Genomic DNA, 25,578 nt, shown 5'->3' with positions numbered 1-25,578 from the left:
GCAGGATGGCATCTCACATGAGGGCCAATCAGTTAACTCTTCTAACTCTAGCCCTCTTTAAATAGGAGCACAATGCTTTTAATGGTTCTGTGAACTTTCCCATTACACCTCCTACTTGCTTTGCAGTCATATTTACAGGTAGTTACCTAGTGTGTATTTGCTGATGTCTGGTCCTCCGGTGTAATAGTCACCCAGGGCGATTGATCAAGTGGTGCCATTACATCACAAACCTACAGCAGGATATCATCTAACATGAGGGCTAATCAGTTGCCTAGTACGCAATAGGATACATGTATCATGGTATATCAGACGGAGCAATGTAGACAGGTTGCCCAGCTGAAGACTAAGGTGGTGAGATGAAAGGACCTAGGCCTTTAGTTGAGACTTATACATATGTTTGAAGGAGTGGTTGATCATAACATTCTGGAGTTCTCTATAGGTTAGCTGATAGGAATGTGCTAAAATTAAGATGTTGGAATCTGTTATTCATAGTTTTTATTATTCCCACAAACCGTAGCGTAAACCTTCCTCCCTTAACATATCAGATCACTGAATTGCTATGGTGTACCATAACCTATAATAATTCCTGTGAGAAGGGCACACTATCTCTTGGCTGACAAAGAGATCTTTCTATCGAAGTCCTCATATAGGTGCTAGAGTTGTGTAGAGAGTACCAGCAAATGAGGCATAGGATTGAAAGAAGTCTGCTAGGTTGAAAACTAAATTGAGATTATAATTTTTAGTGAGCTTTGGATTGTCACAATATTAGAAACGCCATAGTACTAATAATTGATGCTTAATAAAATGTTTTTTTTGTAGTGTTGCATTTGGTTTGGAAATATTCAAGTTCTAAAAATTGACTAACAGTGGACTTTTCCATCTGCAGATTATACTGAATGGCCAACAGAGGCAGTGTTGCAGAGGAATAGTTCTCTGCTTGCTGATAGAAAAAAAAAAGAAAACTCATTTCTCCGCCTTCTGCATGCCTCGATAAATATACCTGGTAAGTCAAACTCTCATTTAATCATTTTGCCATTAATAAAAAGTTCATATCATCTGATGGCTCTCAGTGCCTTTTAGTGAGGTCTTCCACATAAATATAATCTTCGAAGACGGTAGCAATATGGATGACGCTATGGCCATCATGATAGTTTATCAAAGACTTTGACTGTCTATGTGGCTGACAAAATCTTCTTTAGATACTTGTGCAGGCAATTTCTCCTCCGGGTTAATTACCATCTTTCAGGCTGGAATGAGGTTTCTTAGGTTAGAGCAATTGACTTACTTTCAGATGGAGGGAAGCTATTTAACCTGTTTCCCTGCTTTCTGTGAGTGGGACTCTGATACTCAAGATGGACTGGTATTTAGAAACTGTGTTCTTCTAACTCTAGCCCTCTTTAAATAGGAGCCCAATGCTTTTAATGATGCAGAGTACTTTCCCATTACACCTCCTACTTGCTGTGCAGTCTTATTCCCAGATACTTACCTAGTGTGTAATTGCTGATGTCTGGTCCTCCGGTGTAATCGTCACCCAGGGCGATTGATCAAGTGGTGCCATTACATCACAAAGCTACAGCAGGATGGCATCTCACATGAGGGCCAATCAGTTAACTCTTCTAACTCTAGCCCTCTTTAAATAGGAGCACAATGCTTTTAATGGTTCTGTGAACTTTCCCATTACACCTCCTACTTGCTTTGCAGTCATATTTACAGGTAGTTACCTAGTGTGTATTTGCTGATGTCTGGTCCTCCGGTGTAATAGTCACCCAGGGCGATTGGTCAAGTGGTGCCATTACATCACAAACCTACAGCAGGATATCATCTAACATGAGGGCTAATCAGTTGCCTAGTACGCAATAGGATACATGTATCATGGTATATCAGACGGAGCAATGTAGACAGGTTGCCCAGCTGAAGACTAAGGTGGTGAGATGAAAGGACCTAGGCCTTTAGTTGAGACTTATACATATGTTTGAAGGAGTGGTTGATCATAACATTCTGGAGTTCTCTATAGGTTAGCTGATAGGAATGTGCTAAAATTAAGATGTTGGAATCTGTTATTCATAGTTTTTATTATTCCCACAAACCGTAGTGTAAACCTTCCTCCCTTAACATATCAGATCACTGAATTGCTATGGTGTACCATAACCTATAATAATTCCTGTGAGAAGGGCACACTATCTCTTGGCTGACAAAGAGATCTTTCTATCGAAGTCCTCATATAGGTGCTAGAGTTGTGTAGAGAGTACCAGCAAATGAGGCATAGGATTGAAAGAAGTCTGCTAGGTTGAAAACTAAATTGAGATTATAATTTTTAGTGAGCTTTGGATTGTCACAATATTAGAAACGCCATAGTACTAATAATTGATGCTTAATAAAATGTTTTTTTTGTAGTGTTGCATTTGGTTTGGAAATATTCAAGTTCTAAAAATTGACTAACAGTGGACTTTTCCATCTGCAGATTATACTGAATGGCCAACAGAGGCAGTGTTGCAGAGGAATAGTTCTCTGCTTGCTGATAGAAAAAAAAAAGAAAACTCATTTCTCCGCCTTCTGCATGCCTCGATAAATATACCTGGTAAGTCAAACTCTCATTTAATCATTTTGCCATTAATAAAAAGTTCATATCATCTGATGGCTCTCAGTGCCTTTTAGTGAGGTCTTCCACATAAATATAATCTTCGAAGACGGTAGCAATATGGATGACGCTATGGCCATCATGATAGTTTATCAAAGACTTTGACTGTCTATGTGGCTGACAAAATCTTCTTTAGATACTTGTGCAGGCAATTTCTCCTCCGGGTTAATTACCATCTTTCAGGCTGGAATGAGGTTTCTTAGGTTAGAGCAATTGACTTACTTTCAGATGGAGGGAAGCTATTTAACCTGTTTCCCTGCTTTCTGTGAGTGGGACTCTGATACTCAAGATGGACTGGTATTTAGAAACTGTGTTCTTCTAACTCTAGCCCTCTTTAAATAGGAGCCCAATGCTTTTAATGGTGCAGAGTACTTTCCCATTACACCTCCTACTTGCTGTGCAGTCTTATTCCCAGATACTTACCTAGTGTGTAATTGCTGATGTCTGGTCCTCCGGTGTAATCGTCACCCAGGGCGATTGATCAAGTGGTGCCATTACATCACAAAGCTACAGCAGGATGGCATCTCACATGAGGGCCAATCAGTTAACTCTTCTAACTCTAGCCCTCTTTAAATAGGAGCACAATGCTTTTAATGGTTCTGTGAACTTTCCCATTACACCTCCTACTTGCTTTGCAGTCATATTTACAGGTAGTTACCTAGTGTGTATTTGCTGATGTCTGGTCCTCCGGTGTAATAGTCACCCAGGGCGATTGGTCAAGTGGTGCCATTACATCACAAACCTACAGCAGGATATCATCTAACATGAGGGCTAATCAGTTGCCTAGTACGCAATAGGATACATGTATCATGGTATATCAGACGGAGCAATGTAGACAGGTTGCCCAGCTGAAGACTAAGGTGGTGAGATGAAAGGACCTAGGCCTTTAGTTGAGACTTATACATATGTTTGAAGGAGTGGTTGATCATAACATTCTGGAGTTCTCTATAGGTTAGCTGATAGGAATGTGCTAAAATTAAGATGTTGGAATCTGTTATTCATAGTTTTTATTATTCCCACAAACCGTAGTGTAAACCTTCCTCCCTTAACATATCAGATCACTGAATTGCTATGGTGTACCATAACCTATAATAATTCCTGTGAGAAGGGCACACTATCTCTTGGCTGACAAAGAGATCTTTCTATCGAAGTCCTCATATAGGTGCTAGAGTTGTGTAGAGAGTACCAGCAAATGAGGCATAGGATTGAAAGAAGTCTGCTAGGTTGAAAACTAAATTGAGATTATAATTTTTAGTGAGCTTTGGATTGTCACAATATTAGAAACGCCATAGTACTAATAATTGATGCTTAATAAAATGTTTTTTTGGTAGTGTTGCATTTGGTTTGGAAATATTCAAGTTCTAAAAATTGACTAACAGTGGACTTTTCCATCTGCAGATTATACTGAATGGCCAACAGAGGCAGTGTTGCAGAGGAATAGTTCTCTGCTTGCTGATAGAAAAAAAAAAGAAAACTCATTTCTCCGCCTTCTGCATGCCTCGATAAATATACCTGGTAAGTCAAACTCTCATTTAATCATTTTGCCATTAATAAAAAGTTCATATCATCTGATGGCTCTCAGTGCCTTTTAGGAGGTCTTCCACATAAATATAATCTTCTAAGACGGTAGCAATATGGATGACGCTATGGCCATCATGATAGTTTATCAAAGACTTTGACTGTCTATGTGGCTGACAAAATCTTCTTTAGATACTTGTGCAGGCAATTTCTCCTCCGAGTTAATTACCATCTTTCAGGCTGGAATGAGGTTTCTTAGGTTAGAGCAATTGACTTACTTTCCGATGGAGGGAAGCTATTTAACCTGTTTCCCTGCTTTCTGTGAGTGGGACTCTGATACTCAAGATGGACTGGTATTTAGAAACTGTGTTCTTCTAACTCTAGCCCTCTTTAAATAGGAGCCCAATGCTTTTAATGGTGCAGAGTACTTTCCCATTACACGTCCTACGTGCTGTGCAGTCTTATTCCCAGATACTTACCTAGTGTGCAATTGCTGATGTCTGGTCCTCCGGTGTAATCGTCACCCAGGGCGATTGGTCAAGTGGTGCCATTACATCACAAAGCTACAGCAGGATGGCATCTCACATGAGGGCCAATCAGATGACTCTTCTAACTCTAGCCCTCTTTAAATAGGAGCACAATGCTTTTAATGGTTCTGTGTACTTTCCCATTACACCTCCTACTTGCTTTGCAGTCATATTTACAGGTAGTTACCTAGTGTGTATTTGCTGATGTCTGGTCCTCCGGTGTAATAGTCACCCAGGGCGATTGGTCAAGTGGTGCCATTACATCACAAACCTACAGCAGGATATCATCTAACATGAGGGCTAATCAGTTGCCTAGTACGCAATAGGATACATGTGTCATGGTATATCAGATGGAGCAATGTAGACAGGATGCCCAGCTGAAGACTAAGGTGGTGAGATGAAAGGACCTAGGCCTTTAGTTGAGACTTATACATATGTTTGAAGGAGTGGTTGATCATAACATTCTGGAGTTCTCTATAGGTTAGCTGATAGGAATGTGCTAAAATTAAGATGTTGGAATCTGTTATTCATAGTTTTTATTATTCCCACAAACCGTAGCGTAAACCTTCCTCCCTTAACATATCAGATCACTGAATTGCTATGGTGTACCATAACCTATAATAATTCCTGTGAGAAGGGCACACTATCTCTTGGCTGACAAAGAGATCTTTCTATCGAAGTCCTCATATAGGTGCTAGAGTTGTGTAGAGAGTACCAGCAAATGAGGCATAGGATTGAAAGAAGTCTGCTAGGTTGAAAACTAAATTGAGATTATAATTTTTAGTGAGCTTTGGATTGTCACAATATTAGAAACGCCATAGTACTAATAATTGATGCTTAATATAATGTTTTTTTGGTAGTGTTGCATTTGGTTTGGAAATATTCAAGTTCTAAAAATTGACTAACAGTGGACTTTTCCATCTGCAGATTATACTGAATGGCCAACAGAGGCAGTGTTGCAGAGGAATAGTTCTCTGCTTGCTGATAGAAAAAAAAAAGAAAACTCATTTCTCCGCCTTCTGCATGCCTCGATAAATATACCTGGTAAGTCAAACTCTCATTTAATCATTTTGCCATTAATAAAAAGTTCATATCATCTGATGGCTCTCAGTGCCTTTTAGTGAGGTCTTCCACATAAATATAATCTTCGAAGACGGTAGCAATATGGATGACGCTATGGCCATCATGATAGTTTATCAAAGACTTTGACTGTCTATGTGGCTGACAAAATCTTCTTTAGATACTTGTGCAGGCAATTTCTCCTCCGGGTTAATTACCATCTTTCAGGCTGGAATGAGGTTTCTTAGGTTAGAGCAATTGACTTACTTTCAGATGGAGGGAAGCTATTTAACCTGTTTCCCTGCTTTCTGTGAGTGGGACTCTGATACTCAAGATGGACTGGTATTTAGAAACTGTGTTCTTCTAACTCTAGCCCTCTTTAAATAGGAGCCCAATGCTTTTAATGGTGCAGAGTACTTTCCCATTACACCTCCTACTTGCTGTGCAGTCTTATTCCCAGATACTTACCTAGTGTGTAATTGCTGATGTCTGGTCCTCCGGTGTAATCGTCACCCAGGGCGATTGATCAAGTGGTGCCATTACATCACAAAGCTACAGCAGGATGGCATCTCACATGAGGGCCAATCAGTTAACTCTTCTAACTCTAGCCCTCTTTAAATAGGAGCACAATGCTTTTAATGGTTCTGTGAACTTTCCCATTACACCTCCTACTTGCTTTGCAGTCATATTTACAGGTAGTTACCTAGTGTGTATTTGCTGATGTCTGGTCCTCCGGTGTAATAGTCACCCAGGGCGATTGATCAAGTGGTGCCATTACATCACAAACCTACAGCAGGATATCATCTAACATGAGGGCTAATCAGTTGCCTAGTACGCAATAGGATACATGTATCATGGTATATCAGACGGAGCAATGTAGACAGGTTGCCCAGCTGAAGACTAAGGTGGTGAGATGAAAGGACCTAGGCCTTTAGTTGAGACTTATACATATGTTTGAAGGAGTGGTTGATCATAACATTCTGGAGTTCTCTATAGGTTAGCTGATAGGAATGTGCTAAAATTAAGATGTTGGAATCTGTTATTCATAGTTTTTATTATTCCCACAAACCGTAGCGTAAACCTTCCTCCCTTAACATATCAGATCACTGAATTGCTATGGTGTACCATAACCTATAATAATTCCTGTGAGAAGGGCACACTATCTCTTGGCTGACAAAGAGATCTTTCTATCGAAGTCCTCATATAGGTGCTAGAGTTGTGTAGAGAGTACCAGCAAATGAGGCATAGGATTGAAAGAAGTCTGCTAGGTTGAAAACTAAATTGAGATTATAATTTTTAGTGAGCTTTGGATTGTCACAATATTAGAAACGCCATAGTACTAATAATTGATGCTTAATAAAATGTTTTTTTTGTAGTGTTGCATTTGGTTTGGAAATATTCAAGTTCTAAAAATTGACTAACAGTGGACTTTTCCATCTGCAGATTATACTGAATGGCCAACAGAGGCAGTGTTGCAGAGGAATAGTTCTCTGCTTGCTGATAGAAAAAAAAAAGAAAACTCATTTCTCCGCCTTCTGCATGCCTCGATAAATATACCTGGTAAGTCAAACTCTCATTTAATCATTTTGCCATTAATAAAAAGTTCATATCATCTGATGGCTCTCAGTGCCTTTTAGTGAGGTCTTCCACATAAATATAATCTTCGAAGACGGTAGCAATATGGATGACGCTATGGCCATCATGATAGTTTATCAAAGACTTTGACTGTCTATGTGGCTGACAAAATCTTCTTTAGATACTTGTGCAGGCAATTTCTCCTCCGGGTTAATTACCATCTTTCAGGCTGGAATGAGGTTTCTTAGGTTAGAGCAATTGACTTACTTTCAGATGGAGGGAAGCTATTTAACCTGTTTCCCTGCTTTCTGTGAGTGGGACTCTGATACTCAAGATGGACTGGTATTTAGAAACTGTGTTCTTCTAACTCTAGCCCTCTTTAAATAGGAGCCCAATGCTTTTAATGGTGCAGAGTACTTTCCCATTACACCTCCTACTTGCTGTGCAGTCTTATTCCCAGATACTTACCTAGTGTGTAATTGCTGATGTCTGGTCCTCCGGTGTAATCGTCACCCAGGGCGATTGATCAAGTGGTGCCATTACATCACAAAGCTACAGCAGGATGGCATCTCACATGAGGGCCAATCAGTTAACTCTTCTAACTCTAGCCCTCTTTAAATAGGAGCACAATGCTTTTAATGGTTCTGTGAACTTTCCCATTACACCTCCTACTTGCTTTGCAGTCATATTTACAGGTAGTTACCTAGTGTGTATTTGCTGATGTCTGGTCCTCCGGTGTAATAGTCACCCAGGGCGATTGGTCAAGTGGTGCCATTACATCACAAACCTACAGCAGGATATCATCTAACATGAGGGCTAATCAGTTGCCTAGTACGCAATAGGATACATGTATCATGGTATATCAGACGGAGCAATGTAGACAGGTTGCCCAGCTGAAGACTAAGGTGGTGAGATGAAAGGACCTAGGCCTTTAGTTGAGACTTATACATATGTTTGAAGGAGTGGTTGATCATAACATTCTGGAGTTCTCTATAGGTTAGCTGATAGGAATGTGCTAAAATTAAGATGTTGGAATATGTTATTCATAGTTTTTATTATTCCCACAAACCGTAGCGTAAACCTTCCTCCCTTAACATATCAGATCACTGAATTGCTATGGTGTACCATAACCTATAATAATTCCTGTGAGAAGGGCACACTATCTCTTGGCTGACAAAGAGATCTTTCTATCGAAGTCCTCATATAGGTGCTAGAGTTGTGTAGAGAGTACCAGCAAATGAGGCATAGGATTGAAAGAAGTCTGCTAGGTTGAAAACTAAATTGAGATTATAATTTTTAGTGAGCTTTGGATTGTCACAATATTAGAAACGCCATAGTACTAATAATTGATGCTTAATAAAATGTTTTTTTTGTAGTGTTGCATTTGGTTTGGAAATATTCAAGTTCTAAAAATTGACTAACAGTGGACTTTTCCATCTGCAGATTATACTGAATGGCCAACAGAGGCAGTGTTGCAGAGGAATAGTTCTCTGCTTGCTGATAGAAAAAAAAAAGAAAACTCATTTCTCCGCCTTCTGCATGCCTCGATAAATATACCTGGTAAGTCAAACTCTCATTTAATCATTTTGCCATTAATAAAAAGTTCATATCATCTGATGGCTCTCAGTGCCTTTTAGTGAGGTCTTCCACATAAATATAATCTTCGAAGACGGTAGCAATATGGATGACGCTATGGCCATCATGATAGTTTATCAAAGACTTTGACTGTCTATGTGGCTGACAAAATCTTCTTTAGATACTTGTGCAGGCAATTTCTCCTCCGGGTTAATTACCATCTTTCAGGCTGGAATGAGGTTTCTTAGGTTAGAGCAATTGACTTACTTTCAGATGGAGGGAAGCTATTTAACCTGTTTCCCTGCTTTCTGTGAGTGGGACTCTGATACTCAAGATGGACTGGTATTTAGAAACTGTGTTCTTCTAACTCTAGCCCTCTTTAAATAGGAGCCCAATGCTTTTAATGATGCAGAGTACTTTCCCATTACACCTCCTACTTGCTGTGCAGTCTTATTCCCAGATACTTACCTAGTGTGTAATTGCTGATGTCTGGTCCTCCGGTGTAATCGTCACCCAGGGCGATTGATCAAGTGGTGCCATTACATCACAAAGCTACAGCAGGATGGCATCTCACATGAGGGCCAATCAGTTAACTCTTCTAACTCTAGCCCTCTTTAAATAGGAGCACAATGCTTTTAATGGTTCTGTGAACTTTCCCATTACACCTCCTACTTGCTTTGCAGTCATATTTACAGGTAGTTACCTAGTGTGTATTTGCTGATGTCTGGTCCTCCGGTGTAATAGTCACCCAGGGCGATTGGTCAAGTGCTGCCATTACATCACAAACCTACAGCAGGATATCATCTAACATGAGGGCTAATCAGTTGCCTAGTACGCAATAGGATACATGTATCATGGTATATCAGACGGAGCAATGTAGACAGGTTGCCCAGCTGAAGACTAAGGTGGTGAGATGAAAGGACCTAGGCCTTTAGTTGAGACTTATACATATGTTTGAAGGAGTGGTTGATCATAACATTCTGGAGTTCTCTATAGGTTAGCTGATAGGAATGTGCTAAAATTAAGATGTTGGAATCTGTTATTCATAGTTTTTATTATTCCCACAAACCGTAGCGTAAACCTTCCTCCCTTAACATATCAGATCACTGAATTGCTATGGTGTACCATAACCTATAATAATTCCTGTGAGAAGGGCACACTATCTCTTGGCTGACAAAGAGATCTTTCTATCGAAGTCCTCATATAGGTGCTAGAGTTGTGTAGAGAGTACCAGCAAATGAGGCATAGGATTGAAAGAAGTCTGCTAGGTTGAAAACTAAATTGAGATTATAATTTTTAGTGAGCTTTGGATTGTCACAATATTAGAAACGCCATAGTACTAATAATTGATGCTTAATAAAATGTTTTTTTTGTAGTGTTGCATTTGGTTTGGAAATATTCAAGTTCTAAAAATTGACTAACAGTGGACTTTTCCATCTGCAGATTATACTGAATGGCCAACAGAGGCAGTGTTGCAGAGGAATAGTTCTCTGCTTGCTGATAGAAAAAAAAAAGAAAACTCATTTCTCCGCCTTCTGCATGCCTCGATAAATATACCTGGTAAGTCAAACTCTCATTTAATCATTTTGCCATTAATAAAAAGTTCATATCATCTGATGGCTCTCAGTGCCTTTTAGTGAGGTCTTCCACATAAATATAATCTTCGAAGACGGTAGCAATATGGATGACGCTATGGCCATCATGATAGTTTATCAAAGACTTTGACTGTCTATGTGGCTGACAAAATCTTCTTTAGATACTTGTGCAGGCAATTTCTCCTCCGGGTTAATTACCATCTTTCAGGCTGGAATGAGGTTTCTTAGGTTAGAGCAATTGACTTACTTTCAGATGGAGGGAAGCTATTTAACCTGTTTCCCTGCTTTCTGTGAGTGGGACTCTGATACTCAAGATGGACTGGTATTTAGAAACTGTGTTCTTCTAACTCTAGCCCTCTTTAAATAGGAGCCCAATGCTTTTAATGGTGCAGAGTACTTTCCCATTACACCTCCTACTTGCTGTGCAGTCTTATTCCCAGATACTTACCTAGTGTGTAATTGCTGATGTCTGGTCCTCCGGTGTAATCGTCACCCAGGGCGATTGATCAAGTGGTGCCATTACATCACAAAGCTACAGCAGGATGGCATCTCACATGAGGGCCAATCAGTTAACTCTTCTAACTCTAGCCCTCTTTAAATAGGAGCACAATGCTTTTAATGGTTCTGTGAACTTTCCCATTACACCTCCTACTTGCTTTGCAGTCATATTTACAGGTAGTTACCTAGTGTGTATTTGCTGATGTCTGGTCCTCCGGTGTAATAGTCACCCAGGGCGATTGGTCAAGTGGTGCCATTACATCACAAACCTACAGCAGGATATCATCTAACATGAGGGCTAATCAGTTGCCTAGTACGCAATAGGATACATGTATCATGGTATATCAGACGGAGCAATGTAGACAGGTTGCCCAGCTGAAGACTAAGGTGGTGAGATGAAAGGACCTAGGCCTTTAGTTGAGACTTATACATATGTTTGAAGGAGTGGTTGATCATAACATTCTGGAGTTCTCTATAGGTTAGCTGATAGGAATGTGCTAAAATTAAGATGTTGGAATCTGTTATTCATAGTTTTTATTATTCCCACAAACCGTAGTGTAAACCTTCCTCCCTTAACATATCAGATCACTGAATTGCTATGGTGTACCATAACCTATAATAATTCCTGTGAGAAGGGCACACTATCTCTTGGCTGACAAAGAGATCTTTCTATCGAAGTCCTCATATAGGTGCTAGAGTTGTGTAGAGAGTACCAGCAAATGAGGCATAGGATTGAAAGAAGTCTGCTAGGTTGAAAACTAAATTGAGATTATAATTTTTAGTGAGCTTTGGATTGTCACAATATTAGAAACGCCATAGTACTAATAATTGATGCTTAATAAAATGTTTTTTTGGTAGTGTTGCATTTGGTTTGGAAATATTCAAGTTCTAAAAATTGACTAACAGTGGACTTTTCCATCTGCAGATTATACTGAATGGCCAACAGAGGCAGTGTTGCAGAGGAATAGTTCTCTGCTTGCTGATAGAAAAAAAAAAGAAAACTCATTTCTCCGCCTTCTGCATGCCTCGATAAATATACCTGGTAAGTCAAACTCTCATTTAATCATTTTGCCATTAATAAAAAGTTCATATCATCTGATGGCTCTCAGTGCCTTTTAGGAGGTCTTCCACATAAATATAATCTTCTAAGACGGTAGCAATATGGATGACGCTATGGCCATCATGATAGTTTATCAAAGACTTTGACTGTCTATGTGGCTGACAAAATCTTCTTTAGATACTTGTGCAGGCAATTTCTCCTCCGAGTTAATTACCATCTTTCAGGCTGGAATGAGGTTTCTTAGGTTAGAGCAATTGACTTACTTTCCGATGGAGGGAAGCTATTTAACCTGTTTCCCTGCTTTCTGTGAGTGGGACTCTGATACTCAAGATGGACTGGTATTTAGAAACTGTGTTCTTCTAACTCTAGCCCTCTTTAAATAGGAGCCCAATGCTTTTAATGGTGCAGAGTACTTTCCCATTACACGTCCTACGTGCTGTGCAGTCTTATTCCCAGATACTTACCTAGTGTGCAATTGCTGATGTCTGGTCCTCCGGTGTAATCGTCACCCAGGGCGATTGGTCAAGTGGTGCCATTACATCACAAAGCTACAGCAGGATGGCATCTCACATGAGGGCCAATCAGATGACTCTTCTAACTCTAGCCCTCTTTAAATAGGAGCACAATGCTTTTAATGGTTCTGTGTACTTTCCCATTACACCTCCTACTTGCTTTGCAGTCATATTTACAGGTAGTTACCTAGTGTGTATTTGCTGATGTCTGGTCCTCCGGTGTAATAGTCACCCAGGGCGATTGGTCAAGTGGTGCCATTACATCACAAACCTACAGCAGGATATCATCTAACATGAGGGCTAATCAGTTGCCTAGTACGCAATAGGATACATGTGTCATGGTATATCAGATGGAGCAATGTAGACAGGATGCCCAGCTGAAGACTAAGGTGGTGAGATGAAAGGACCTAGGCCTTTAGTTGAGACTTATACATATGTTTGAAGGAGTGGTTGATCATAACATTCTGGAGTTCTCTATAGGTTAGCTGATAGGAATGTGCTAAAATTAAGATGTTGGAATCTGTTATTCATAGTTTTTATTATTCCCACAAACCGTAGCGTAAACCTTCCTCCCTTAACATATCAGATCACTGAATTGCTATGGTGTACCATAACCTATAATAATTCCTGTGAGAAGGGCACACTATCTCTTGGCTGACAAAGAGATCTTTCTATCGAAGTCCTCATATAGGTGCTAGAGTTGTGTAGAGAGTACCAGCAAATGAGGCATAGGATTGAAAGAAGTCTGCTAGGTTGAAAACTAAATTGAGATTATAATTTTTAGTGAGATTTGGATTGTCACAATATTAGAAACGCCATAGTACTAATAATTGATGCTTAATATAATGTTTTTTTGGTAGTGTTGCATTTGGTTTGGAAATATTCAAGTTCTAAAAATTGACTAACAGTGGACTTTTCCATCTGCAGATTATACTGAATGGCCAACAGAGGCAGTGTTGCAGAGGAATAGTTCTCTGCTTGCTGATAGAAAAAAAAAAGAAAACTCATTCCTCCGCCTTCTCCATGCCTCGATAAATATACATGGTAAGTCAAACTCTCATTTAATCATTTTGCCATTAATAAAAAGTTCATATCATCTGATGGCTCTCAGTGCCTTTTAGTGAGGCCTTCCACATAAATATAATCTTCTAAGACGGTAGCAATATGGATGACGCTATGGCCATCATGATAGTTTATCAAAGACTTTGACTGTCTATGTGGCTGACAAAATCTTCTTTAGATACTTGTGCAGGCAATTTCTCCTCCGGGTTAATTACCATCTTTCAGGCTGGAATGAGGTTTCTTAGGTTAGAGCAATTGACTTACTTTCAGATGGAGGGAAGCTATTTAACCTGTTTCCCTGCTTTCTGTGAGTGGGACTCTGATACTCAAGATGGACTGGTATTTAGAAACTGTGTTCTTCTAACTCTAGCCCTCTTTAAATAGGAGCCCAATGCTTTTAATGGTGCAGAGTACTTTCCCATTACACCTCCTACTTGCTGTGCAGTCTTATTCCCAGATACTTACCTAGTGTGTAATTGCTGATGTCTGGTCCTCCGGTGTAATCGTCACCCAGGGCGATTGATCAAGTGGTGCCATTATATCACAAAGCTACAGCAGGATGGCATCTCACATGAGGGCCAATCAATTAACTCTTCTAACTCTAGCCCTCTTTAAATAGGAGCACAATGCTTTTAATGGTTCTGTGAACTTTCCCATTACACCTCCTACTTGCTTTGCAGTCATATTTACAGGTAGTTACCTAGTGTGTATTTGCTGATGTCTGGTCCTCCGGTGTAATAGTCACCCAGGGCGATTGATCAAGTGGTGCCATTACATCACAAACCTACAGCAGGATATCATCTAACATGAGGGCTAATCAGTTGCCTAGTACGCAATAGGATACATGTATCATGGTATATCAGACGGAGCAATGTAGACAGGTTGCCCAGCTGAAGACTAAGGTGGTGAGATGAAAGGACCTAGGCCTTTAGTTGAGACTTATACATATGTTTGAAGGAGTGGTTGATCATAACATTCTGGAGTTCTCTATAGGTTAGCTGATAGGAATGTGCTAAAATTAAGATGTTGGAATCTGTTATTCATAGTTTTTATTATTCCCACAAACCGTAGCGTAAACCTTCCTCCCTTAACATATCAGATCACTGAATTGCTATGGTGTACCATAACCTATAATAATTCCTGTGAGAAGGGCACACTATCTCTTGGCTGACAAAGAGATCTTTCTATCGAAGTCCTAATATAGGTGCTAGAGTTGTGTAGAGAGTACCAGCAAATGAGGCATAGGATTGAAAAAAGTCTGCTAGGTTGAAAACTAAATTGAGATTATAATTTTTAGTGAGCTTTGGATTGTCACAATATTAGAAACGCCATAGTACTAATAATTGATGCTTAATAAAATGTTTTTTTGGTAGTGTTGCATTTGGTTTGGAAATATTCAAGTTCTAAAAATTGACTAACAGTGGACTTTTCCATCTGCAGATTATACTGAATGGCCAACAGAGGCAGTGTTGCAGAGGAATAGTTCTCTGCTTGCTGATAGAAAAAAAAAAGAAAACTCATTCCTCCGCCTTCTCAATGCCTCGATAAATATACATGGTAACTCAAACTCTCATTTAATCACTTTGCCATTAATAACAAGTTCATATCATCTGATGGCTCTCAGTGCCTTTTAGTGAGGTCTTCCACATAAATATAATCTTCTAAGACGGTAGCAATATGGATGACGCTATGGCCATCATGATAGTTTATCAAAGACTTTGACTGTCTATGTGGCTGACAAAATCTTCTTTAGATACTTGTGCAGGCAATTTCTCCTCCGAGTTAATTACCATCTTTCAGGCTGGAATGAGGTTTCTTAGGTTAGAGCAATTGACTTACTTTCAGATGGAGGGAAGCTATTTAACCTGTTTCCCTGCTTTCTGTGAGTGGGACTCTGATACTCAAGATGGACTGGTATTTAGAAACTGTGTTCTTCTAACTCTAGCCCTCTTTAAATAGGAGCCCAATGCTTTTAATGGTGCAGAGTACTTTCCCATTACACCTCCTACTTGCTGTGCAGTCTTATTCCCAGATACTTACCTAGTGTGTAATTGCTGATGTCTGGTCCTCCGGTGTAATCGTCACCCAGGGCGATTGATCAAGTGGTGCCATTATATCACAAAGCTACAGCAGGATGGCATCTCACATGAGGGCCAATCAGTTAACTCTTCTAACTCTAGCCCTCTTTAAATAGGAGCACAATGCTTTTAATGGTTCTGTGAACTTTCCCATTACACCTCCTACTTGCTTTGCAGTCATATTTACAGGTAGTTACCTAGTGTGTATTTGCTGATGTCTGGTCCTCCGGTGTAATAGTCACCCAGGGCGATTGATCAAGTGGTGCCATTACATCACAAACCTACAGCAGGATATCATCTAACATGAGGGCTAATCAGTTGCCTAGTACGCAATAGGATACATGTATCATGGTATATCAGACGGAGCAATGTAGACAGGTTGCCCAGCTGAAGACTAAGGTGGTGAGATGAAAGGACCTAGGCCTTTAGTTGAGACTTATACATATGTTTGAAGGAGTGGTTGATCATAACATTCTGGAGTTCTCTATAGGTTAGCTGATAGGAATGTGCTAAAATTAAGATGTTGGAATCTGTTATTCATAGTTTTTATTATTCCCACAAACCGTAGCGTAAACCTTCCTCCCTTAACATATCAGATCACTGAATTGCTATGGTGTACCATAACCTATAATAATTCCTGTGAGAAGGGCACACTATCTCTTGGCTGACAAAGAGATCTTTCTATCGAAGTCCTAATATAGGTGCTAGAGTTGTGTAGAGAGTACCAGCAAATGAGGCATAGGATTGAAAAAAGTCTGCTAGGTTGAAAACTAAATTGAGATTATAATTTTTAGTGAGCTTTGGATTGTCACAATATTAGAAACGCCATAGTACTAATAATTGATGCTTAATAAAATGTTTTTTTGGTAGTGTTGCATTTGGTTTGGAAATATTCAAGTTCTAAAAATTGACTAACAGTGGACTTTTCCATCTGCAGATTATACTGAATGGCCAACAGAGGCAGTGTTGCAGAGGAATAGTTCTCTGCTTGCTGATAGAAAAAAAAAAGAAAACTCATTCCTCCGCCTTCTCAATGCCTCGATAAATATACATGGTAACTCAAACTCTCATTTAATCACTTTGCCATTAATAACAAGTTCATATCATCTGATGGCTCTCAGTGCCTTTTAGTGAGGTCTTCCACATAAATATAATCTTCTAAGACGGTAGCAATATGGATGACGCTATGGCCATCATGATAGTTTATCAAAGACTTTGACTGTCTATGTGGCTGACAAAATCTTCTTTAGATACTTGTGCAGGCAATTTCTCCTCCGAGTTAATTACCATCTTTCAGGCTGGAATGAGGTTTCTTAGGTTAGAGCAATTGACTTACTTTCCGATGGAGGGAAGCTATTTAACCTGTTTCCCTGCTTTCTGTGAGTGGGACTCCGATACTCAAGATGGACTGGTATTTAGAAACTGTGTTCTTCTAACTCTAGCCCTCTTTAAATAGGAGTCCAATGCTTTTAATGGTGCAGAGTACTTTCCCATTACACCTCCTACTTGCTGTGCAGTCTTATTCCCAGATACTTACCTAGTGTGTAATTGCTGATGTCTGGTCCTCCGGTGTAATCGTCACCCAGGGCGATTGGTCAAGTGGTGCCATTACATCACAAAGCTACAGCAGGATGGCATCTCACATGAGGGCCAATCAGTTGACTCTTCTAACTCTAGCCCTCTTTAAATAGGAGCACAATGCTTTTAATGGTTCTGTGTACTTTCCCATTACACCTCCTACTTGCTTTGCAGTCATATTTACAGGTAGTTACCTAGTGTGTATTTGCTGATGTCTGGTCCTCCGGTGTAATAGTCACCCAGGGCGATTGATCAAGTGGTGCCATTACATCACAAACCTACAGCAGGATATCATCTAACATGAGGGCTAATCAGTTGCCTAGTACGCAATAGGATACATGTGTCATGGTATATCAGACGGAGCAATGTAGACAGGATGCCCAGCTGAAGACTAAGGTGGTGAGATGAAAGGACCTAGGCCTTTAGTTGAGACTTATACATATGTTTGAAGGAGTGGTTGATCATAACATTCTGGAGTTCTCTATAGGTTAGCTGATAGGAATGTGCTAAAATTAAGATGTTGGAATCTGTTATTCATAGTTTTTATTATTCCCACAAACCGTAGCGTAAACCTTCCTCCCTTAACATATCAGATCACTGAATTGCTATGGTGTACCATAACCTATAATAATTCCTGTGAGAAGGGCACACTATCTCTTGGCTGACAAAGAAATCTTTCTATCGAAGTCCTCATATAGGTGCTAGAGTTGTGTAGAGAGTACCAGAAAATGAGGCATAGGATTGAAAGAAGTCTACTAGGTTGAAAACTAAATCGAGATTATAATTTTTAGTGAGCTTTGGATTGTCACAATATTAGAAACGCCATAGTACTAATAATTGATGCTTAATAAAAATGTTTTTTTGGTAGTGTTGCATTTGGTTTGGAAATATTCAAGTTCTAAAAATTGACTAACAGTGGACTTTTCCATCTGCAGATTATACTGAATGGCCAACAGAGGCAGTGTTGCAGAGGAATAGTTCTCTGCTTGCTGATAGAAAAAAAAAGAAAACTCATTCCTCCGCCTTCTCCATGCCTCGATAAATATACATGGTAAGTCAAACTCTCATTTAATCATTTTGCCATTAATAAAAAGTTCATATCATCTGATGGCTCTCAGTGCCTTTTAGTGAGGCCTTCCACATAAATATAATCTTCTAAGACGGTAGCAATATGGATGACGCTATGGCCATCATGATAGTTTATCAAAGACTTTGACTGTCTATGTGGCTGACAAAATCTTCTTTAGATACTTGTGCAGGCAATTTCTCCTCCGGGTTAATTACCATCTTTCAGGCTGGAATGAGGTTTCTTAGGTTAGAGCAATTGACTTACTTTCAGATGGAGGGAAGCTATTTAACCTGTTTCCCTGCTTTCTGTGAGTGGGACTCCGATACTCAAGATGGACTGGTATTTAGAAACTGTGTTCTTCTAACTCTAGCCCTCTTTAAATAGGAGTCCAATGCTTTTAATGGTGCAGAGTACTTTCCCATTACACCTCCTACTTGCTGTGCAGTCTTATTCCCAGATACTTACCTAGTGTGTAATTGCTGATGTCTGGTCCTCCGGTGTAATCGTCACCCAGGGCGATTGGTCAAGTGGTGCCATTACATCACAAAGCTACAGCAGGATGGCATCTCACATGAGGGCCAATCAGTTGACTCTTCTAACTCTAGCCCTCTTTAAATAGGAGCACAATGCTTTTAATGGTTCTGTGTACTTTCCCATTACACCTCCTACTTGCTTTGCAGTCATATTTACAGGTAGTTACCTAGTGTGTATTTGCTGATGTCTGGTCCTCCGGTGTAATAGTCACCCAGGGCGATTGATCAAGTGGTGCCATTACATCACAAACCTACAGCAGGATATCATCTAACATGAGGGCTAATCAGTTGCCTAGTACGCAATAGGATACATGTGTCATGGTATATCAGACGGAGCAATGTAGACAGGATGCCCAGCTGAAGACTAAGGTGGTGAGATGAAAGGACCTAGGCCTTTAGTTGAGACTTATACATATGTTTGAAGGAGTGGTTGATCATAACATTCTGGAGTTCTCTATAGGTTAGCTGATAGGAATGTGCTAAAATTAAGATGTTGGAATCTGTTATTCATAGTTTTTATTATTCCCACAAACCGTAGCGTAAACCTTCCTCCCTTAACATATCAGATCACTGAATTGCTATGGTGTACCATAACCTATAATAATTCCTGTGAGAAGGGCACACTATCTCTTGGCTGACAAAGAGATCTTTCTATCGAAGTCCTCATATAGGTGCTAGAGTTGTGTAGAGAGTACCAGCAAATGAGGCATAGGATTGAAAGAAGTCTGCTAGGTTGAAAACTAAATTGAGATTATAATTTTTAGTGAGCTTTGGATTGTCACAATATTAGAAACGCCATAGTACTAATAATTGATGCTTAATATAATGTTTTTTTGGTAGTGTTGCATTTGGTTTGGAAATATTCAAGTTCTAAAAATTGACTAACAGTGGACTTTTCCATCTGCAGATTATACTGAATGGCCAACAGAGGCAGTGTTGCAGAGGAATAGTTCTCTGCTTGCTGATAGAAAAAAAAAGAAAACTCATTCCTCCGCCTTCTCCATGCCTCGATAAATATACATGGTAAGTCAAACTCTCATTTAATCATTTTGCCATTAATAAAAAGTTCATATCATCTGATGGCTCTCAGTGCCTTTTAGTGAGGCCTTCCACATAAATATAATCTTCTAAGACGGTAGCAATATGGATGACGCTATGGCCATCATGATAGTTTATCAAAGACTTTGACTGTCTATGTGGCTGACAAAATCTTCTTTAGATACTTGTGCAGGCAATTTCTCCTCCGGGTTAATTACCATCTTTCAGGCTGGAATGAGGTTTCTTAGGTTAGAGCAATTGACTTACTTTCAGATGGAGGGAAGCTATTTAACCTGTTTCCCTGCTTTCTGTGAGTGGGACTCTGATACTCAAGATGGACTGGTATTTAGAAACTGTGTTCTTCTAACTCTAGCCCTCTTTAAATAGGAGCCCAATGCTTTTAATGGTGCAGAGTACTTTCCCATTACACCTCCTACTTGCTGTGCAGTCTTATTCCCAGATACTTACCTAGTGTGTAATTGCTGATGTCTGGTCCTCCGGTGTAATCGTCACCCAGGGCGATTGATCAAGTGGTGCCATTATATCACAAAGCTACAGCAGGATGGCATCTCACATGAGGGCCAATCAGTTAACTCTTCTAACTCTAGCCCTCTTTAAATAGGAGCACAATGCTTTTAATGGTTCTGTGAACTTTCCCATTACACCTCCTACTTGCTTTGCAGTCATATTTACAGGTAGTTACCTAGTGTGTATTTGCTGATGTCTGGTCCTCCGGTGTAATAGTCACCCAGGGCGATTGATCAATTGGTGCCATTACATCACAAACCTACAGCAGGATATCATCTCACATGAGGGCTAATCAGTTGCCTAGTACTTAATAGGATACATGTATCATGGTATATCAGACGGAGCAATGTAGACAGGTTGCCCAGCTGAAGACTAAGGTGGTGAGATGAAAGGACCTAGGCCTTTAGTTGAGACTTATACATATGTTTGAAGGAGTGGTTGATCATAACATTCTGGAGTTCTCTATAGGTTAGCTGATAGGAATGTGCTAAAATTAAGATGTTGGAATCTGTTATTCATAGTTTTTATTATTCCCACAAACCGTAGCGTAAACCTTCCTCCCTTAACATATCAGATCACTGAATTGCTATGGTGTACCATAACCTATAATAATTCCTGTGAGAAGGGCACACTATCTCTTGGCTGACAAAGAGATCTTTCTATCGAAGTCCTAATATAGGTGCTAGAGTTGTGTAGAGAGTACCAGCAAATGAGGCATAGGATTGAAAAAAGTCTGCTAGGTTGAAAACTAAATTGAGATTATAATTTTTAGTGAGCTTTGGATTGTCACAATATTAGAAACGCCATAGTACTAATAATTGATGCTTAATAAAATGTTTTTTTGGTAGTGTTGCATTTGGTTTGGAAATATTCAAGTTCTAAAAATTGACTAACAGTGGACTTTTCCATCTGCAGATTATACTGAATGGCCAACAGAGGCAGTGTTGCAGAGGAATAGTTCTCTGCTTGCTGATAGAAAAAAAAAAGAAAACTCATTCCTCCGCCTTCTCAATGCCTCGATAAATATACATGGTAACTCAAACTCTCATTTAATCACTTTGCCATTAATAACAAGTTCATATCATCTGATGGCTCTCAGTGCCTTTTAGTGAGGTCTTCCACATAAATATAATCTTCTAAGACGGTAGCAATATGGATGACGCTATGGCCATCATGATAGTTTATCAAAGACTTTGACTGTCTATGTGGCTGACAAAATCTTCTTTAGATACTTGTGCAGGCAATTTCTCCTCCGAGTTAATTACCATCTTTCAGGCTGGAATGAGGTTTCTTAGGTTAGAGCAATTGACTTACTTTCCGATGGAGGGAAGCTATTTAACCTGTTTCCCTGCTTTCTGTGAGTGGGACTCCGATACTCAAGATGGACTGGTATTTAGAAACTGTGTTCTTCTAACTCTAGCCCTCTTTAAATAGGAGTCCAATGCTTTTAATGGTGCAGAGTACTTTCCCATTACACCTCCTACTTGCTGTGCAGTCTTATTCCCAGATACTTACCTAGTGTGTAATTGCTGATGTCTGGTCCTCCGGTGTAATCGTCACCCAGGGCGATTGGTCAAGTGGTGCCATTACATCACAAAGCTACAGCAGGATGGCATCTCACATGAGGGCCAATCAGTTGACTCTTCTAACTCTAGCCCTCTTTAAATAGGAGCACAATGCTTTTAATGGTTCTGTGTACTTTCCCATTACACCTCCTACTTGCTTTGCAGTCATATTTACAGGTAGTTACCTAGTGTGTATTTGCTGATGTCTGGTCCTCCGGTGTAATAGTCACCCAGGGCGATTGATCAAGTGGTGCCATTACATCACAAACCTACAGCAGGATATCATCTAACATGAGGGCTAATCAGTTGCCTAGTACGCAATAGGATACATGTGTCATGGTATATCAGACGGAGCAATGTAGACAGGATGCCCAGCTGAAGACTAAGGTGGTGAGATGAAAGGACCTAGGCCTTTAGTTGAGACTTATACATATGTTTGAAGGAGTGGTTGATCATAACATTCTGGAGTTCTCTATAGGTTAGCTGATAGGAATGTGCTAAAATTAAGATGTTGGAATCTGTTATTCATAGTTTTTATTATTCCCACAAACCGTAGCGTAAACCTTCCTCCCTTAACATATCAGATCACTGAATTGCTATGGTGTACCATAACCTATAATAATTCCTGTGAGAAGGGCACACTATCTCTTGGCTGACAAAGAAATCTTTCTATCGAAGTCCTCATATAGGTGCTAGAGTTGTGTAGAGAGTACCAGAAAATGAGGCATAGGATTGAAAGAAGTCTACTAGGTTGAAAACTAAATCGAGATTATAATTTTTAGTGAGCTTTGGATTGTCACAATATTAGAAACGCCATAGTACTAATAATTGATGCTTAATAAAATGTTTTTTTGGTAGTGTTGCATTTGGTTTGGAAATATTAAAGTTCTAAAAATTGACTAACAGTGGACTTTTCCATCTGCAGATTATACTGAATGGCCAACAGAGGCAGTGTTGCAGAGGAATAGTTCTCTGCTTGCTGATAGAAAAAAAAAGAAAACTCATTCCTCCGCCTTCTCCATGCCTCGATAAATATACATGGTAAGTCAAACTCTCATTTAATCATTTTGCCATTAATAAAAAGTTCATATCATCTGATGGCTCTCAGTGCCTTTTAGTGAGGCCTTCCACATAAATATAATCTTCTAAGACGGTAGCAATATGGATGACGCTATGGCCATCATGATAGTTTATCAAAGACTTTGACTGTCTATGTGGCTGACAAAATCTTCTTTAGATACTTGTGCAGGCAATTTCTCCTCCGGGTTAATTACCATCTTTCAGGCTGGAATGAGGTTTCTTAGGTTAGAGCAATTGACTTACTTTCAGATGGAGGGAAGCTATTTAACCTGTTTCCCTGCTTTCTGTGAGTGGGACTCTGATACTCAAGATGGACTGGTATTTAGAAACTGTGTTCTTCTAACTCTAGCCCTCTTTAAATAGGAGCCCAATGCTTTTAATGGTGCAGAGTACTTTCCCATTACACCTCCTACTTGCTGTGCAGTCTTATTCCCAGATACTTACCTAGTGTGTAATTGCTGATGTCTGGTCCTCCGGTGTAATCGTCACCCAGGGCGATTGATCAAGTGGTGCCATTATATCACAAAGCTACAGCAGGATGGCATCTCACATGAGGGCCAATCAGTTAACTCTTCTAACTCTAGCCCTCTTTAAATAGGAGCACAATGCTTTTAATGGTTCTGTGAACTTTCCCATTACACCTCCTACTTGCTTTGCAGTCATATTTACAGGTAGTTACCTAGTGTGTATTTGCTGATGTCTGGTCCTCCGGTGTAATAGTCACCCAGGGCGATTGATCAAGTGGTGCCATTACATCACAAACCTACAGCAGGATATCATCTAACATGAGGGCTAATCAGTTGCCTAGTACGCAATAGGATACATGTATCATGGTATATCAGACGGAGCAATGTAGACAGGTTGCCCAGCTGAAGACTAAGGTGGTGAGATGAAAGGACCTAGGCCTTTAGTTGAGACTTATACATATGTTTGAAGGAGTGGTTGATCATAACATTCTGGAGTTCTCTATAGGTTAGCTGATAGGAATGTGCTAAAATTAAGATGTTGGAATCTGTTATTCATAGTTTTTATTATTCCCACAAACCGTAGCGTAAACCTTCCTCCCTTAACATATCAGATCACTGAATTGCTATGGTGTACCATAACCTATAATAATTCCTGTGAGAAGGGCACACTATCTCTTGGCTGACAAAGAGATCTTTCTATCGAAGTCCTAATATAGGTGCTAGAGTTGTGTAGAGAGTACCAGCAAATGAGGCATAGGATTGAAAAAAGTCTGCTAGGTTGAAAACTAAATTGAGATTATAATTTTTAGTGAGCTTTGGATTGTCACAATATTAGAAACGCCATAGTACTAATAATTGATGCTTAATAAAATGTTTTTTTGGTAGTGTTGCATTTGGTTTGGAAATATTCAAGTTCTAAAAATTGACTAACAGTGGACTTTTCCATCTGCAGATTATACTGAATGGCCAACAGAGGCAGTGTTGCAGAGGAATAGTTCTCTGCTTGCTGATAGAAAAAAAAAAGAAAACTCATTCCTCCGCCTTCTCAATGCCTCGATAAATATACATGGTAACTCAAACTCTCATTTAATCACTTTGCCATTAATAACAAGTTCATATCATCTGATGGCTCTCAGTGCCTTTTAGTGAGGTCTTCCACATAAATATAATCTTCTAAGACGGTAGCAATATGGATGACGCTATGGCCATCATGATAGTTTATCAAAGACTTTGACTGTCTATGTGGCTGACAAAATCTTCTTTAGATACTTGTGCAGGCAATTTCTCCTCCGAGTTAATTACCATCTTTCAGGCTGGAATGAGGTTTCTTAGGTTAGAGCAATTGACTTACTTTCCGATGGAGGGAAGCTATTTAACCTGTTTCCCTGCTTTCTGTGAGTGGGACTCCGATACTCAAGATGGACTGGTATTTAGAAACTGTGTTCTTCTAACTCTAGCCCTCTTTAAATAGGAGTCCAATGCTTTTAATGGTGCAGAGTACTTTCCCATTACACCTCCTACTTGCTGTGCAGTCTTATTCCCAGATACTTACCTAGTGTGTAATTGCTGATGTGTGGTCCTCCGGTGTAATCGTCACCCAGGGCGATTGGTCAAGTGGTGCCATTACATCACAAAGCTACAGCAGGATGGCATCTCACATGAGGGCCAATCAGTTGACTCTTCTAACTCTAGCCCTCTTTAAATAGGAGCACAATGCTTTTAATGGTTCTGTGTACTTTCCCATTACACCTCCTACTTGCTTTGCAGTCATATTTACAGGTAGTTACCTAGTGTGTATTTGCTGATGTCTGGTCCTCCGGTGTAATAGTCACCCAGGGCGATTGATCAAGTGGTGCCATTACATCACAAACCTACAGCAGGATATCATCTAACATGAGGGCTAATCAGTTGCCTAGTACGCAATAGGATACATGTGTCATGGTATATCAGACGGAGCAATGTAGACAGGATGCCCAGCTGAAGACTAAGGTGGTGAGATGAAAGGACCTAGGCCTTTAGTTGA

The sequence above is a fragment of the Lissotriton vulgaris genome, chromosome 10 (genome assembly GCF_964263255.1).
Source record: "Lissotriton vulgaris chromosome 10, aLisVul1.2, whole genome shotgun sequence".
Lineage (NCBI taxonomy): Eukaryota > Metazoa > Chordata > Amphibia > Caudata > Salamandridae > Lissotriton > Lissotriton vulgaris.
The sequence above is the reverse complement of the archived record's forward strand: the minus strand, read 5'-3'. Positions refer to the sequence as shown.